At 40.6% G+C, this 19,594-nt stretch overlaps 1 protein-coding gene and 1 non-coding gene across 4 annotated transcripts in view; both read right to left on the reverse strand.

The window, feature by feature from the left end:
* Positions 1 to 19,594, reverse strand: part of SHLD1 (shieldin complex subunit 1) — an 84,955-nt gene that overhangs the window by 36,802 nt on the left and 28,559 nt on the right. The gene's annotated exons all lie outside the window — the stretch shown is intronic.
* LOC142861481 (U7 small nuclear RNA) lies at positions 2,844 to 2,905 on the reverse strand. Its single transcript, XR_012912707.1, has one exon. It is a non-coding gene; the product is annotated as a U7 small nuclear RNA (small nuclear RNA).

The raw sequence follows: 19,594 nt of genomic DNA on the forward strand, positions 1-19,594 counted from the left end.
GCCTGTAATCCTAGCACTCTGGGAGGCCAAGGCAAGAGGATTACTCAAGGTCAGGAGTTCAAAACCAGCCTGAGCAAGAGCGAGACCCCGTCTCTACTAAAAATAGAAAGAAATTAATTGGCCAACTAAAAATATATAGAAAAAATTAGCCAGGCATGGTGGTGCATGCCTATAGTCCCAGCTACTCAGGAGGCTGAGGCAGGAGGATCGCTTGAGCCCAGGAGTTTGAGGTTGCTGTGAGCTAGGCTGATGCCACGGCACTCTAGCTCTAGCAACAGAGTGAGACTCTATCTCAAAAAAAAAAAAAAAAAAGAAAAGTTCACCATATGTTTAAAAAAAATTGAGACAATTGACAAAATTTGAATCGGGTCTGTGGATTAGATAATGGTTCTGTATGAGTGCTGAATTTCCTGATTTGATAATTGTATCATATTAGTAGTTGTATAAGAGTGTTCCTGTTTTTAGGAAATGTACACTCCACTAAAGTACTCAGGGGAAGCATGTCTACACTTACTCTCAAGAGATTAAGAGAAAAAAATAATATACATGTGGTAAAATGTTAACAATGGGAGAATCTGGGTGAAGGGTATAACTTTTTAGAAAAGCAAATAAGCCAATTTAAAAAAGAGCCAATGATACAGATAGGTAATTCACAGGAAAATAAAGATGTCTAACAAATTATAGGGGGTGCTGCTCAACGTTACTAATAATGAGATAAATAAATGCAAGTTAGAATAAATTCCTGTTCTTCACCCCTGTCAGCAAGGACGTGGAAGAACAGACACTCTCAAACATTTTTAGTATAGCCTTTTGGAGAGCTATCAGCTGTTGTCTAACTAATTAGGAAATGTGCATGCCCCTTTGATGTAGCAATTTCATTTCTAGGAACATGTTTGAAAGAGTGACAATGCAGCATGTAAAGTCACATGTAGAGTATAATCCTTATTTGGTTTTCTAAAAAAGCTATTAAATTGCAAAAGTGGTAACGATCATCTCCAGGCTTTAAAAAGGAGACTATTTTCTTCTTTGCATTGCTTTTTTCAAAAATATGAAATATTTGAACATCTAGAAAACTTACTAAAGTGAATACAGTAAACTTCTACATACCCACCACCCAGACTTAACAAATGATTACCCAGACTTAACAAAGTGACTGTTATAAATCACGAGATACATTTGAAGACCACCTCAACTTTTTTCCACCACTTTCTTCCTGCAGTTCCTTCTTTCGCACCTTTCTTCTCTAAGCTTTTCTATATTTTCCAATGATAATCTATTACTCTTCTAACAACTAAAAGCCTTTTGAAAAGCAGCATTGAATGTAAATAAGCAAATCCTTTGCACATTGTATTCTGTTTGGGAATTTTGCAAAATCCGTCTGACTACTTGTTATTGGAGAAACTGCAGTGTTGCCAGGTAGCTCTACTTGCACGCCATGGGGTTGACTGGTTGTAGGGCTCTAAGTTGAAATAAAATGCCATTTGGGAACCAGTAGCTTTCACATTTGAATGCCCAGGTAACTCTGCAGTAGAAGAATATCTGGTGAAATAGTCATGATATGAATGAGTTGGAAGACTGTGCTGATTACCTTTCTAGGCCAATCATTTTGTTACTGTTAAGGTCCAGGGCAAGCGTGCACCTTGCTCAAGACCTGACTCCAGGCCTAATATGAGAGAATCACCAGCAGCCTGGCACCAGATTCCCTTGCTCTCCCTTTTTGCAAAATGAGGACTAAAAGGTGCCCAGACCATAGCTTTGAGAAGGTATTCCCATGATATTCCACTGAGAAAAGGTTCCCTCCTCAGATTCCCCACACCTTGAGCCTGGCTAATGCCTCCTTCATTGGACCTAGGAATGGAAGACAAGGGGCTTGTCCCTTGTGTCTGGATCACTAGTCGTGCTCAGTTGGTGTTTACACAAACTTAAAAGTCCTCTTGGTGGCTGATCCCTTCCTCTTATGTATCAGCTCTTTGACTCTATAGAATTATAAGGAACTACACTATTAGTCTCATGCTGGGATTTAGGGACACCCACACACAGATACACAGCCACACAGCTCTGGGCATTCACTTAATTTTATTATTTTTTATTAATTCTTTTTTTAAAATTATTTATTTATTTATTTTAAATTCAGAGTATTATGGGGGTACAAATGCTTTGGTTACATAAATTGCCTTTGCACTGCCCAAGTCAGAGCTATAATACAAGGGTGCCCATCCCTCAGACAGTGCTCACCTTTAAGTGTGAATTTACCCATCTCCTCCTCCTGGGCATTCACTTTAAATACCTCCAAAAAAGGAACAATGGAAGCAGTAAATGTCAGTTCACTTGAGTCAACACGATGAACTTTTAGTTAAACAGAATTTTGCCTGACCAATAGCCCATGAGGTAGCCAGCCTCTGAGATGGCCACCAAGGATCCTCCCCCTCCTGGGATGCTCCTTCTTGTGCAGTTCCTTCCACGTGATCCCAGGGTTGGTCTGTGTGGCTGGCTGAATACGGCACAAGTCATGGTCCATCACATCAGGGTCTAGGTTATAAAAAACACCATAACTTCTGTTTCGCTCTCTCACTTGCCCATGACTCACTGCGAGGGGAGCTGACTGCCATGTTTTGAGGACACTCAGTGGCCTGGTGGCGAGGCCCAGGTGGAGAATTGAAGACTCCAGCCTGAAGTCACATGGTGAGTCGTCTTGGAAGCAGGACCTCCAGTGCCAGGGAAGGTTTCAGCTTGGTGGCAACCCCAGGAGAATCCCTGAGCCAGAACCACCCAGCTAAGCCATTCCTAGATTTCTGAGCCTCAGAAACTCTGAGATAATCAATGTCTGGTGGGTTCTTTTTTAATTGGGTCTTCCACTGAGGACCAGAAAACCTGCTAGACAAATTCTAAAAGAGCTGTGACACTAATGTCTGTTGTTTTAAGCCACTGAGTTTTGGGGCAATTTGTAACTACTCCCAATAAGATAAGTGAACCCCCTAAGCCTCAATATCCAGTACACTACAAGAAAATTTTAACCAAACTATATTTTATAGGTTAAAAAATGTTGGCCACAGACTTCCATGAATCTTTTTTTTTTTTTTTTTAGACAGAGTCTCACTCTGTTGCTCGGGCTAGAGTGCCGTGGCATCAGCCTAGATCACAGCAACCTCAAACTCCTGGGCTCAAGCGATCCTCCTGCCTCAGCCTCCCGAGTAGCTGCGACTACAGGCATGCGCCACCTTGCCCAGCTAATTTTTTCTATATTTTTAGTTGGCCAATTAATTTATTTCTATTTTTGGTAGAGATGGGGTCTCGCTCTCTTGCTCAGGCTGGTTTTGAACTCCTGACCTTGAGCAATCTGCCCGCCTCGGCCTCCCAGAGTGCTAGGATTACAGGCGTGAGCCACTGCGCTCGGCCTCTGTGCAATTTTTAAGCTCTATATTTAATATATTTTTAGTTGATAGATCCAAATTTTTAAAATTTTCTCAGTTGATGAAATTCAGATACTAAAAGATTTTTCACAGAACTAGAAATTGCTGCCTTAACATTTAATACCCAAGCAAATTGTGTATATCAAAGAAGAACTGGGCTCAACCAGAGAATCAAAAAGGGGGGGGGGAGGGATAAAAGAAAAGAAGGCCTAGAAAGCTCTTTATTTAATGTGGCTTTAGGGGAACTGCCTTCCTGGCAGGCTCCCACACCCCCCACCCCCAGCAGTCTGCTGGAAATCCTTTGTGTAATTCTAAGACAGCCCAGATCTAGGACAACACATCAGGTGCTTAGATACAGCCTGGCTTTGTTATCCTGGGTCTCTTTCTCTAGAACACTATAAATCAAAGGCCCAAGCTAAGGTTTATATATCAAACCTGGAGATGAAAAGGAAAAAAGACCAAAGGAGACATAAATAAAACCTTCCCTGCGAGACAGTGCAGCAGCAGGCTAAGCCATCATTTAATGTCAGCCTGAAATAATGTTTTCCCTTCTTTACTTTATGAACTTTACCTGGCTTTTCACAACTATCCTTTTTATAAAACCTTCTCATGACAAAAGACTTTGAGTTTGCCTGGTGAAAATGTCACTGTGGGAGAATCTCTTCCAATCTGAGCATTTCAGGGGCTGGTTTCTTGGGTGTTCTATCACTGGGTGGTGAACTTGAAGAGGGCAGAGACTGTATTTCTTCCTTACACTTCATCCTCAAGAGCTAGCACAGTGCCCAGCACATAGTAGCTGCTCACTGAACATCTGCTGAATAAATGCACTGAATTTCTTTCCATCTCTGAAGGCCTACCAATCAGTCAAAGAGTACTCGTTGTGTGCCTGTGGGTATAGTGCAGTACAACCAGCTGTCATGGCCATGAAACTTAACATGGCATATACTTGAAGCACTTAAGGATTGTCAAGTCCTCATTGTGTAGCCACCAGAAACCAGTATTTTTTTTTTTTAGGCATAAACACAATGTGGCGTTCTTAGCAAATTACATTATGTTTTAAATATTCTACGTAGTTCCTACGTAGTGCCTGAAACCAATAAGCATTCACTGAGTACTTACTATAGTTGATGAAAACAAAGCAAATAGGACAGTGAACATTACAGTTAATAAGCAAAGTTTGAAACTAGAAATAACAGATAAGGGTTAAGAGTATAGATGATTCTTTTCCCCTTCTAATGTTCTATATTTTCAAATTCTACAACTAGCATGTATTGGTTTTAAAGTCAGAAGACAACAAATGATACACATACAAGGATGGAATGAAGTAGAAGGGAAAAAACACTGGGCAAGTCAGCAAAAATAAGGGCAGGGAGAGGCAACCCCCAACGGGAAACCATTGTGATTAATAGCACAAACTTTGGAGTCTGCAGCCCTGGGTTCAAATCTCAGCACTGCTGCATTTTAGCTGTGTCTCTAGGCAGATAACTTGGCTTTTCTGAGCCTCAGTTTCCTGATCTGTAAAATAGGAGCAATAGTGCCTTGTTTAGGTAGAGAATAAGGATTAAATGAAATACACTCTCAGTACAGTGTTAATGACAGAGTAAAATGTGGCTATATTTCTGTATTATTTTATATTATTATTACATTATTGTTATTTCTTTATATTATGAGTGACGTTTGACACAACTCTTGGGGTTACAATCCCAGTCCCAAATCTTTCTCCTGATGCACAGCTGTGATGTTTCACCTGCTTCATTCTTTTACCACCTTCCTGTTTGACTTGTTCTTCTCTACTCTTTTGTTCCTCTGGTCTTGTCTCTGCTGATGTTAACCAGTAACACCCTCTAGTGGGCCAGGTCATGTGATTCCAGGGTTCCTGCAGTCCTACAAACCTCTTACTCACTCTTGGCGGCTCTGTGTTATCGGCTCTGTGTTATCTCGCCTATAAAATGGGGACAGGATCCCTGCCTTGACTTACTACAGAAAAATATCAGAAGACAGATCTAAGTACACGGCCTCTGGCGGTGACTAAGTAACCGCCACCAGACTTGCTCTTCCACTGTAAATAACTATATGACAAAATGCATGCAACAACTGTTTTCAGCTACTGCACACAGGTGGTATAAGACTTTGATCCCTGAGGGAAGGGAAACAAGATGTACCTGCGATGGCTCTTCCTGCCTGGGGGCACTTTCTGGACCACAGTGCAGAGAAGGAGAACCCAAGCAGGGACAGCAATCTCACTGACTCACAGCAGTCTCCTCAGCAAGGAGACAGAGATCAGAGTTTCAGGTGCTCAGAATTTGTGAGGCAGAGTCTTGGAGGCAAGGAAGCTCTACGGACAAAGAGCTCCATAGGGTTTCTTTTGGTTAGTGCTAAGCAGTACGTGTTTAAATTGAAACTCCATAAAGCCAGGCAAAGCCAGGGGAGCTGGGAGCTGAACAACTTCCAGGACTCACTCAGGGCTGGGAGGTGTGCATCTTCTGACAGCCAGAGTGGGGCGACTTTGGAGAACACCTGGGGTATTCAGTAGAGACCCAAAAAGGACACAGCTTGGTGGTAAACTGCACTAGCCATAGAGTGAAGGCTACTCCAAAATCTCCCTAGGGAGCTTAAAAACAAGCCTCGAAAGCATGAAGTTGATCACCAAGTAATTTAACTGCCTGCTGGAACTTCAATACATTTTTTTAAAAAGGCAACAAAATACAGACACTCTGCAATATAACAGCATTAAGTCCAGCATCCAATAAATGTTATTAGACATGAGAAGCAGGGAAATGTGACCTATAACCAGGAGAAAAAAATAACCCAATAGAAACAGATCTTGAAATGACAAAGATGATGGAATTAGCAGACAAAGACTTGAAAGCATCTATCATAAATATTCTCAAGGTTTTAAAGGAAAATATAAACACAATGTGAGAAGAAACAGGAATATCTGTCATAGTTTTTAAACTGGCCCTTTTATGCTGTCAGGATTTTAGTTGTCATATTCACTCTTGAGTAGAATGCAAGCAATATCACAGAAAAAGCACAAACCAAAATCTTATCAGGAGAATGAGTTTCAGTTCTGTCTGCCACTATCTTGCTATGGTCTTCCTATCCTCACTTGCGTTTTCTAAAGCTCGACTTTTCTCCTCTGTGAAACATAGATGCTGATCTCAACAATTCTGTTTGTAGAATAACACTGCCTTTTGTTTACCCACAGACAATGAATCCCTGATGCACCAGAATTTACTCATTCAGCATTTCACTTGAAATCAAGCCTTCTTCAATCAAATTATAGGTGAGGAAATTCTGAATTTGCACAGTGGAACTTTACTATTTCTATTTATTTATTTATTTATTTTGGGGACAGAGACTCACTTTGTTGCCCAGGCTAGAGTGAGTGCCGTGTGGCATCAGCCTAGCTCACAGCAACCTCAAACTCCTGATCCTGCTGCCTCAGCCTTCCAAGTAGCTGCGACTATAGGCATGCGCCACCATGCCCGACTAATTTTTTCTATATATATTAGTTGGCCAATTAATTTCTTTCTATTTATAGTAGAGATGGGGTCTTGCTCTTGCTCAGGCTGGTTTTGAACTCCTGACCTCGAGCAATCCGCTGGCCTCAGCCTCCCAGAGTGCTAGGATTACAAGCATAAGCCACTGAACTTTACTATTTCTAAAGGAGAATCTTCAGTGATTCTTGAATCTTTCTGCTCTGGAAATTCTTATTTAAAACCAGAAAATTGTCATTCAAGGAAAATGTGCCTTTTTTCTTTTGGAGCTACATGTATAATAAAAGCACTAAAGAAATTTTTTAAAAAATAAATACAGTTTAGAGAGTATAAATTTTTAAATAATATTTACATTTGTAGTCAATTCCATGACCAACAATTTGCGGGCCACAAATTCTTCCAGTTATGCCATTTCTCTTATGTATAAATAAATTCCTAAGAAGACAAGGGGCCATGAAATCCAATAGAGTGGGATAATACTAAGAAGGGATTTTCAGTGGTTATGGGAAGCTTTATGAAGAATTCTTCTTTTAATATACCTTTTAGCTTTATTTCAAAGCCTACAGCACCCAGTATTCCCAATGGGTCTCCTATCCAAGTACTAACCAGGCTGACCCTGTTTAGCTTCCAAGATCAGGCACATGCAGGGTGGTATGGCCATAGACAACAGTTCTTTTAGATCATGGGTTGGTAAACTTTTTCAGTAAAGGGCCAGATAGTAAATATTTTAGGCTTTGTGGGCCATATATGTTCTCTCTTACATATTTCTTCTTCTTTTAAATAAATCTTTAAAAATGTGAAAGCCTTTCTTAGCTTGCAGGCTGTACTAATAGGCCCTGGGGCAGAATTAGTCCATAGGTTGCCAACCCTTGCTCTGCACCGTCGTATATACATGCACATCATCGGCCTCCGCCTCGCATTTCACTGAGTTAGAATCTATATTTTAATGAGATCCCTGGGTGATTGACCAGGAGTCCTCAAACTTTTTAAACAGGGGGCCAGTTCACTGTCCCTCAGACCGTTGGAGGGCCGGACTATAGTTTTAAAAAAACTATGAACAAATTCCTATGCACATATATCTTATTTTGAAAAAAATAAGATCTTATTTTGAAAAAAACAAATAGGCAAAAACACCCGCATGTGGCCCGCGGGCCGTAGTTTGAGGACGCCTGGTGATTGACAGTCACATTACATTTTGAGAGCAGTGGTTTTAAAGCTTGGCTTCATGTTAAAAGCACCTGGGGAGCCTTTTAAAAATCCAGATTTCCAGGCTTCCCTCCACACCAATGAAATCAGAACTTCTGGAGGTGGCCCCTGGGCAGCAAGGACATTGGTGCCCCAGGTGATGCTAGTGTACAGCCAAGGCTGAGGATAGTGGTTCAAAGAGCTCATTTAGCACAATCATCAAGCTCATCTGCTTACCAAGAAAGTAGCCCAATTCTCCACCAGGCCCACTCCCTCTCGGGGATGAATGGATTCTAGAGCCACAGAAACCCCCAAGGAGCATGAATGATGAAAAGGGACATGAGAGCAAATTTTTGATGTCTCCTTCCAATCCTCTGGTGATTTGTGTCATTAGAAAAAGTAATTTTGGAAATACAGAACTTATTTAAAAGGATGTTAGCAATTTCACCTCAAAAGTTAAAATTTAGCTAAAAGTAGACAACTCATTAATCTATTTCAACTTTGGAATTAAGTTAAGGAATTGATTCAGTCCTATAGGGCTGTCAGAAGCATTTTAAATTCTAGAACATTTAACAGAAAATATGCAGATATTCCTAAATAAGCCACTCTTGAGTGGTCAATAGTTTTCTTCAAGATTCTTGGGACCTATACAACAATTTCACAGGTGACATTTACTTTTTGCCAGTGTTAGTAAATATTTAACACCTTTAAAGATACCTCCTGGATCAATACCCCGGCAGACATAGAGGAAAAGCAGTAATAACAGGTGTTTTGAGAAAAGCTGGCTCATTTCTTGGTAAAAAGTCCAAAACAATCACTTCATTGACTTCTTTCTGTTTCTTTTTTGCTTTGTAATTTGAGGAAATAGTGCTATAAATGTATGACTATTTCTTTTACTCTTTTCCAATATTTGCATTTTCTCCTCCTCCAGGAAAAGATGTAGAAGAGGCAGTTTGTCACAGAATTAACTTTACAAACAAGAGAACAATGTATTAATTTACTCCCTTACTGCCAAAATTCTTCCAGACTCTACGCACATGTCACCGCATCAGAGAGGCCTTTCCGGGTCACTGTGTTTAAACCACACCCTCATCTCTAACACTGCTTTCCGGTCTTCACAGCACTAGCTGATATATTTTATATTTGTCTGATCGTCTATATCCCCCTTCCGTACCCCTCCAACTATGACCTCAGTTATTAGGATTTAAAAGACCCCTCTAAGGCAGGGCCTTTGTCTATTTTGTTCACTGTTTATCTATCCCCTGTGCCTGGAGCAGTAGATGTACAATAAACATTTCTCTAATGACTGAATGGACGACATCCATTACATGGTAAAGAAGTCAGTCACGGGGGTTCGGGTAAACAACCCGATATAATATGGAGAAAAAAGAAAAGAACTCAGCATTTGGTAAGACATAATACCTGGTGAAAGTAAAACAGGTGGCAAGGCTACTTCTCATTAACCTAATGATTTATTTTATAAAGCAGACAGGCAATTTTACTGAGCTCTTGAGGACTTGTATAACCCACTAATACTATAATCCACAAACTTTACAAAAATCTACAGAAAAGAATAGCCCTGCTGTCTTTTAAAAGGCCACCCATTCACTTATTCAAAAATCATCAGAATTTCTAGAAACGGAGGGAAAGACTCAAGTTTCATGTATCATAATTTCTTGGCAATGGTTGTTAAATAATACTTCTTATAATCTTTCAGTTGCCTATTCAACACTCAGCACAGATAACTTGGGAAACTCAAGTTTCCCAAGCAGTGGCCTCTAGACTCATACTAGGTAGGCCATGATAAAATTCTTACCAGTCCAAGGCCAAGTGAGAAAAATACTAGGGATACTAAGCTGATCTTTATTCCGGGATTAGGTCCTTCTTTCATTTGGATGTTAAATTAGTCTTTCAAGAAATAATGATTTGTAGAGATAGTGGTATAGGCTGGTTGTTTTTAAGATCTTTCCTTCGAAAAATAAAAAGATGGGCTAATCTATATGGGTCCTCAAAAAAAAAATTAAGGCTTAAAATAAAGTAACTGCCTTGGATCATACAGCTGGCAAGTGGAGGAGATGGAATTTAATGCAGGTCTCCGGCTCCAAAACACATGCTTTTTTGTCTAGGATTCTGTTGCCAGAGAGAGACCAGTTTTTTTTTTTTTTTCATCTCCCCCTGTTTTATTAATTAAGAGAGACCAGTTTTGTACCTTTAATGTCAGAGATGCATTATTTAGGGAACTGGAAGAGAAAGGATTTTTTTTTTTTTTTTTTTTTGAGACAGAGTCTCGCTTTCTTGCCCAGGCTAGAGTGAGTGCCGTGGTGTCAGCCTAGCTCACAGCAACCTCAAACTCCTGGACTCAAGCGATTCTCCTGCCCCAGCCTCCTGAGTAGCTGGAACTACAGGCACGAGCCACCATGCCCGGCTGATTTTTATATTATATATATTAGTTGGCCAATTAATTTCTTTCTATTTTTATGGCAGAGACGGCGTCTCGCTCAGGCTGGTTTTGAACTCCTGACCTTAAGCAGTCCACCTGCCTCGGCCTCCCAGAGTGCTAGGATTACAGGCGTGAGCCACCGCGCCCGGCCGAAGAGAAAGGATTTAAAGCTCCTAAGATTTTTGTCCATGTCCATTTTGTAAGATTTCACTTTTCTGGGGACATATGTTTTCTAACTGATAAGTAAAGGCCTCAGCTCTGAGGTGCTGGCTGTAATTTTGCTATGACTGGGTGAGATCACAGAAAAAAGATGGGTCTCTCCAAAAGTTAAGGGGATACAGGAAACATCTGTCCTGGAATTGTCCTTTATGGAGCCATATGACCTGGGACATCTCTCTGAGCTGTGGTTGCTTTGTCTATAATTTGGAGAGAATAAGCCAATTTCCACTTGCCTTCAGGCTTATTGTATAGATCAAATATTTGGCAGAGCTCAGAACTCAGTAAATGTCTGTTTAAAGAATGGCCGTACAAATGAACTCATGCTGTCTATTACTGCTACAGGGAAACTAAGTGTCACACGTGATGAATTATTATTAGGTCATCAGAGCCTCTCAGTATTGGATGACCTTACAGGATAATCTTAGAAGCCAAGACACCTGCAGAGTTAGCAAAGAATTATATGACAGAAATATGTCTTTTGACAGAGGAAACAGAATCAAGTAGACATCTGTATGTACCTACTGTTCTTCCTTATCCCACTTCAAAACTACATCTGTAATGCCAGAGTGATGGGATATTTTAAGATTTAGAGAAACTCTGTAGATAACTTAGGCAAACGCCCTCATTTCACGAAAATTAATTAAATGGCTGGCCAAAGGTCCCACAGCTAATTAGAGGCAATAATGAGATTAGACCTCCTATCTCCTAATTGCTACCTAACCTAATGCTAATATCACTCCACCACGATATCAGTCCCCTTAGTCACTCAATGTCTATTGAACAAAACAATTTTTTGACAAAAGTGCAGTACATGGTAAACTACATAAGCCAAAATATTGAAATAATAATGAGATCTCAGTATGGGACATCCTTGTGGACAGCAGGGTTTCATAACTTTAGCATTACTGGGCTGGATAATTCTTTGCTAGGTGGGAAGAGCTATTTTGTGTATTATAGGATGTTTAGTGGTGTCCCTGGCCTCTCTCCACTAGATTTCAGTATCACACCATGGTTGTAACAACCACAAATGTCTCCAAACTCTTCCAAAGGTCCCCTGGGGGTAGGGAGGGTAAAATTGCCCCTGGTTGAGACCCACCGGTGCAGAGTAAATACTTGAGTTATCTACACAACCAAGGGAGGATAGATGCAGTTGCCGTAAGATGTAGGGCAACAGTAATTAGAAGAAAACTTGTCTAGCTGGAGCTACAGCTGCTGAGGGCTGACTGTACTGGGTCCTTCTTGGTGGCACAGTGGCAGTCCCCTCACCTCCTGGGAGACAGACAGCTTTTCCTACCTGGTTGCTGCCAATCAGACAGTTGACCAGAGGAATGTGACATAAGGGGAAATGGGGATTTAACTGTGAGCTCAGAGCAAATAAATCTAATTCTAAAGATCTATTTAAGAAGAGCCATATCGATTAATGCTATCAAGATTCACTCCAAACAGTAGTTAGTATTCATTTCATGGAATTAAAATGGGTTTCCTATTTTTGAGCAAACATGTACACTCAGATCCTTTCTATTATTTAGTCATAACTTTAGTTCTTTAGTGATTTTTAAAAGCTGTCATTTTAATCACTTATGAATACAGTTTTAGAAAGAAAAATCCACCCCCGATATTTCTCACCTCCTCTCATGAGAAATTATTCTTTTTTAGTTCCACCTCTGGAAGTACATTCTAATGGTGTATGTGCCACAGCTCTGTATCTGCCACTACAGCAACTCATTAAAAAATGCCATTCCTTCATGCTGCATTGATTTGATGTTCTAAACAAATTTTTTAGCATTAATTAACTCCTAACAAACAGTATTAGCCTAACTAAACTGGATCCTCTAACACTTCCACCATCTGTAAATATGTTTCTTGCATATTTTTAATGAGATCTTTTGTTACTTAGCCATTAAGCTTCAATATAAATATTTTCTGCTAAAATCTACTAAGTTACTAATATTTAAAAAAACAGCAATATAACAAAAAAAAGGAAAAGTAAAATATAGCAATATAGTTCTCAGGTGTGACTCCACTAATGAGAATATTCATGAGAATATTAATGAGAATATTCATTCACCAAATTTATCTGGTAAGATATGTCATAGGAGATTGTTTATGAGAGTAAAAAGAAGGTAAATCTAAACATCCATCAACAGGCATCATGTTAAATACATTATAATCCAACTATACAGTGGAATACTACGCAGCCACTAAAAACATGGGAGATCTATATGTACTAACATGGCAAGATGCCTTATTAGAGCATTAGGTGAAAAGAGCAAGATACAAAATGACATTATGGTAAAATTCTACTTGTATTTAAAAAATATATATATGCATATATATATATGCTTATCATTTATATTTATATATGCTTATCATTGCATAGGAAATATTTGGAAGGATACACAAAAGTTATCTTCACTGATTACCACTAGGGAAAAGCATTGAGGAGATCTAGGACTTTTACATTTCATTTCATACTCTTCAGTATTATTTATTTTTATAACTACTTTTTTTTTTTTGAGACAGAGTCTCACTTTGTTGCCCAGGCTAGAGTGGCATCAGCCTAGATCACAGCAACCTCAAACTCCTGGGCTCAAGCAATCCTTCTGCCTCAGCCTCCCGAGTAGCTGGGACTACAGGCATGCACCACCATGCCCGGCTAATTTTTTCTATATATATTAGTTGGCCAATTAATTTCTTTCTATTTATAGTAGAGAGGGGGTTTCGCTCTTGCTCAGGCTGGTTTCAAACTCCTGACCTCAAGCTATCCGCCTGCCTCGGCCTTCCAGAGCGCTAGGATAACAGACGTGAGCCACCTTGCCCGGCCTATAACTACTTTTTTAAAGAAAAAAATAACTAATCATTTACCATTAAAAAGACTAATTTTATGCAGTTGTCAGTGGGCTAAAAAGAAAAAAAAAAAAAAAAAAAGACTAATTTTATTACAAGTATCATAACTATTATACATCCTTCCCCCAAAGACTAGTAGCAGTAAGTCTATAATGAGAAAGAAGGTATAGATTAGATTTGTTATCTCTAGCTGATTCCCTGAAATCACTTCTGGTTTGTAGGGAGCATGAATCCTGAGGCTACAATCCTCAAAAGTAAGTCTAAGGGGTACCTCTTTTCCAACAATGTTAAAGTAATTCTAGGGTTCACGACTTGCCAAATCAGGAGAATCCACAGAAATATGTATGGCTCTGTAACTTATGAAACTGCTTTGAAGAATTAGGATGGGTATTATCATCAGAAATATTTTCAGGAGAAGTTAGGAGTTTATACCACATTTCCAGATTTTTTTAAAAACCAAAATATCACTGTACCATTTTTGAATCATAATTCAACCATAATCAAATGTGGCCAAGAGTTCCCCCAGCCCCACCTAGGAGAGACATGCAAGGCAAGAGCCCACCGAGGAGGGCACAGCCCTGCAGGGCTCCCACTGGAAGCAGAGGGCACTGGCTGGCTCCCGGCTACTAGCCAACTGATTTCTATGCCAGTGTGGTCGTGAATAAAATGAGAATTCAAGGAAGAAAACCGCAAGTACAGGTTACAAGACCACTTAATCCTAGATGCTAAAACCAAGTCTTTCAGTGGAAAGACACGATACATGGCAGTCTAGTGGAGTGGGTGGTGACAGAGAGCTGGCAACCATCACTGCACCAGTCCACACCTTCCCCCACCTGTGGGTTACTCTGTTCACATCCCCTGGGTGCACAGAAACAACAGCACAGGATGTAAATAGGAAATGTTGGTATCTGAGCTGATTGGCATATCACAGGCAGCAAGATGGATAACAAAGCCAACTATCCCCTCCTTCTGCAATGACATGGTGATGCTGAATCTCTGTGCCGGGCCAGAAACAGGCACCGGTGCCCTCAACGGCTCCTGGGACAACACTGTAGGCCTCTGTTCCACTTCTATCAAAATTCTATTGTTTGATTTCTTTTAGGCTGAACCTAATTCCTTCTCAACTTGGAAGGCAGATTATGAAAGCTGCATGCCTGACTGGTAAGGAGAAATGAACACACAAGATTTATTATAGATAATTTATCTAGATAAATTGTAGATAATCCACTTATTGTAGATAATCAGCTTCTTCGTGGTAATATAGAAAAATGTCATTGCTTCAAAACCATCACAAGGGATGGGGCAAGTGACAGAAGAAAAGGAAACAAATAAGTGTTCCGGTTTTCAACACAGAGCAAGAAGGTGCAATCCATAAATACATACGCTATGGACCACTGACCATAAAGCTTCAGCAACAGTTTAAAAGTATAGGATGGAGACTGTCATTTATGTCACCTATTGTGTGTCTAACTCCATCAGGTAGTTGTTATTGTGCCCATAAAACAGATGAAAAAACACCAAGTAAAAAATGATAAAGCCCATTAAACCCCACCCCAAGGCCGTACTTTCTGCCCACTCAACAGAGAAATGGAGGTCACCAAGCCCAGCCATCAGTCCTGCCTTATTAAGCACAAACTCAGCAGACAGTTCAAGCTTTTACATTATCCTTTTGTCATCTGCCTCCAAGTAATTTACCTTTTCCCGTTTTTAAGAAATTGGAAAATGCACCACTTGTAGAATGACTTAATTTCAAAATTTAGAGAAATCAAAAGGAGGAGCAGGGCACCGACTGATAATGGAGATTAAGAAGGGGAAACACAATCATACCACTGCAGCCTCCTGGCTATTAGACCAAGAGCCGAGCATGAAGACACAGGCTTCCTAGGCTAAAACAATACTGTCTTCTGGGAGGGCAAAAGGGCATTTGGGGTTAGTTCTGGGAGATTTTTGTTTTTTCCTCCAGCTGATCGCGGTGTAATGCTGCCAGGACTCCTGCTGCCTGGACTCTGCCACCATTTCCCAGGCAGGGCAAAGGCTTTATTTCACCACCAGCACACGGCCCTCTGTTCACTAAACAAACTGCCGGAGTCTGTGACCACGCAGGCTCTCTCGGGTTGTTTTTCTTTCCCTCCTTGCCTTCAAACACTTCAGGTTTTCAAAGTCAGTAGGAAACATCTCATGCAAAATTGAACAGGATCCTGCTTCTTAATGCAAATTCCTGTCGGATGCATAGACACAAGTTTCCATGCCAATTCCAAAATGTAAAGTGGCACTGCCATCCGTGAGGAGGTAGCTGATGGCCACCTTCAAGTGCAATTCCTGCAATGGCATTCCTAGGGTGTACACTTTGTTAGGCTATAACTGAAATGTTCTTGTATAGCCACAGATCAGCTCTATGATAATAAAAGATCATGGGATGTGGTAGACCCTGAACAAACAACACTGGATTGCAGGGACCACAAGGTCACGTAAAAAACACACAGGAGACTGAGCATAAGCTAGGGTTTTTGTTTGGTTTTTTGAACACTATACCAATGTTTTACATTAACTATATTGATCCAATCACAAGAAGATATAACTTCCTCTCTTGATGGAAGAGGCAGGAGACAGATCCCCAATCCCAAAATAGCAAGGCCACCACCACCTACTCTTCTGTCATTCTTGTTTATTCCTTTAAATGTTAAATCCAAGGCCTAGGATTCTGGGGACTCCCCTGAAACCACAAGCTGCCACATTTGGGGAAAACTTTCATTCTATCAGATTCTCAAAAAGATCTGCAATCAAACAAGGTGAAGAACAAATGTCTTCAAAAGGTCCTCTGGTCTTCAAGAATGCTGAACTGGCCGGGCGCAGTGGCTCACGCCTGTAATCCTAGCACCTTGGGAGGCTGAGGTGGGAGGATCGCTCAAGGTCCAGAGTTCAAAACCAGCCTGAGCAAGAGCAAGACCCTGTCTCTACTATAAATAGAAAGAAATTAATTGGCCAACTAATATATATAGAAAAAATTAGCCGGGCATGGTGGCACATGCCTGTAGTCCCAGCTACTTGGGAGGCTGAGGCAGAAGATTGCTTGAGCCCAGGAGTTTGAGGTTGCTGTGAGCTAGACTGATGCCATGGCGCTCTAGCCAGGGCAACAGAGTGAAACTCTGTCTCAAAAAGAAAGAAAAAAAAGAATGCTGAATTCAAATACAGGCCCTCTTGAATTGCTACTGCTAAGGGCAACAATATGCCTAGGACAGCAGGAAGGGAAGGCCAGGACTGGTAACCAAGCCAGATGTGAGCCTGAGCAAAAGGGAACCCTTTTCACACTTTGTCCTGGCACTGGCCCTGGCCCTGCAGTGTGAATGACAGAGAATTCTTTTTTTTTTTTTTTTTTTTTTTTTTGAGTCTCACTGTGTTGCCAGGGCTAGAGTGCCATGGCATTAGCCTAGCTCACAACAACCTCAGACTCCTGGGCTCAAGCAATCTTTCTGTCTCAGCCTCCCAAGTAGCTGGGACTACAGGCATGTGCCACCATGCCTGGATAATTTTTTCTGTCTATATTTTTAGTTGGCCAATTAACTTCTTTCTGTTTTTAGTAGAGACAGGGTCTCGCTCTTGCTCAGGCTGGTTTCAAACTCCTGACCTTGAGCAATCTGCCCGCCTCAGGCTCCCAGAGTGCTAGGATTACAGGCATGAGCCACTGCCCCCAGCTGAGAATTCTTGACATAACCATTCAAAGAAACTTTGAGAAGCACCACAGCGTACAAGGGTGTGGGCATGGAGGAGCTACATGGTTGAGGGACAGTGTTGGATATGGTAGTCTCCGACAAAGCTCTGGAGTTAGACTGCCTGGTTCTGCCACGTCCTGTGTGGCCTTGGTTAATAACCTGGCTGGGTCTTGGTTCACTGTAAAATGGGAAAATAACAGTATGTCTCCCTTTGCTTACTGAAGGATTACCTGGGATAATGCCAAGTAGACACTCAATAAATGTCAGCTACCAAGATTACTCTTTTTAGGTGACTTTATGTTCCCTCATAATCATTTTTTAATGACCTTTGCAATGAACATTTTCTGAGAGCGACAGATTTATTATGATATCTGTGTTCATTCTTCCATTGAAGACCTTGTAGCCACATGTTTTAAAAGTATCTTCTTATCTCTGCTATATAACTATTTCAGAACTTCTATCTTTAATGAATTAAAGCAGGTTTATCTTCTTCACATTTGCATTAGTCAGCGTTCTCCAGAAAAACAAGCCAATAGGAGATACAGAGATACAGAGGAAGAGATTTATCATGAGGGATTAGCTCATGTGATTACAGAGGCTGAGAAGTCCCACCATCTGCCATCTGCAGGCTGATGTACAGCTGGTGTTTTAGTTCTAGTCCAAACTTGAAGGCCTGAGAACTAGAGGAGCCCATGCTGTAAGTCTCAGTATGATCAGAAAGGCTCAAGAACCAGGAGTCCACTAAAGTAAGTCCTGGCCCAAGTCCAAGGGCCCAAGAACCAGGCACTGAAGTCCAAGGGCAGGAGAAGATGGATGTCTCAACTCAGAGACAGAACTTGCCTTTCCTCTTTTTGTTCTATTCAGGCCCTCAACAGATCGGATGTTGGTCACCCACATTGATAAGGATAATCTTCTTTACTCAATCCACTGATTCAAATGCTAGTCTCTTTTGGAAACACTCACAGTGACACCTAGAAATAATGTTTTACTAGCTATCTGGGTAACCCTTAGCTAAGTCAAGGTGACACAAAAAATTAACCATCACAATGTTTTTCTTACATTCTATTTTCTGTAGCTATCACATGAAGCCAACAATGATCTGAACACTTCTAAGCTCAACCAGACATGAGGACAAGGTGGCTTTTCCAACCTCAGCCACTGATAACACTTACTGGCTAAAAATGTCTTGCATATGTATGATGCTGTGAGTTTCTTTCAGAACTACTCTTTATTTATGTGTTTATTTATTTATTTATATCCCTATCTTTTCCCATCAAGGACTGAAGGTAGCTTTAAAGACACACAAAATTTGACAAGTTGACAAAATAAAGATAGAGCCAAGAGAGAAACAAGGAAGAGAGAAACCCCAAGACCCCGGAAAATGGGAACAAAAGGTATTATTATCATTTAGCAGAGAAAGAAATCAGGGCACAGAGCCACTAAATAACTTTCTGAAGGCATGTGGGATGAAAAGTTAGGAATGGTCTGATACTAAACTAGCCCAATAATGATATCCTGGGACTCTGAAGCATTGGAAAATTGACTTAAAACAAAACAAATTAATGATGTCAAAGAGACCATCATCCAGGTCAGCTAAGCTGGAGCAGAGATGAGGACTCTTACCAGAAGGAATCCTGGGAAAACTGGACATAAATCTAGCTTGGAAGGGAGTTGGAGATGACAACAACAATAATTATCGTTAATACAGATCAGATACTTGCAAGGTGGCAGGCACTATGCTGAACACTTTCTAAGCATCATCTCATTTCATACTCACCACAGTGCATTATGATATAAGTACCAGTATTATTCAAATTTTATAACTGAGTCAAATATTATTCTCTGAAACATGTAACTTCACATGACTGTCATCATGACAGACACTATAATGGTGTGTCTAGTACATGGGGACAGTGTGCTGGGTACTTCACATACGTTATCCTTCATCCTCTCCAGAGTGTTAGAAGATACAGACGTACTTTTCTCTCCCTCTCCCATCTCCTCCCTCCTTTCCTGCCCTCTTCTTTCCTTTGTGTTCTTTCCTTATGTCACTAATTTTAAATTTTTAAAATCACACCATACATTGTTAGATGCATAAAGCTTCCTGTCATTAACTTTGAGCAAAAAATAGAATCTGGAGCTCTGTTTCTGTTTTTCTTCCAAGTTCTTCTTAATATGCTGAGAGATACTCGATAATACTTCTCATTTTCCTGGCTAGCTGCAAAGAACTTTAACTTCTCGTGCCTGTGGCAGGTTGAGTTAATATTTGAAAAGTGATATGCA

The sequence above is a fragment of the Microcebus murinus genome, chromosome 16 (assembly GCF_040939455.1).
Source record: "Microcebus murinus isolate Inina chromosome 16, M.murinus_Inina_mat1.0, whole genome shotgun sequence".
Lineage (NCBI taxonomy): Eukaryota > Metazoa > Chordata > Mammalia > Primates > Cheirogaleidae > Microcebus > Microcebus murinus.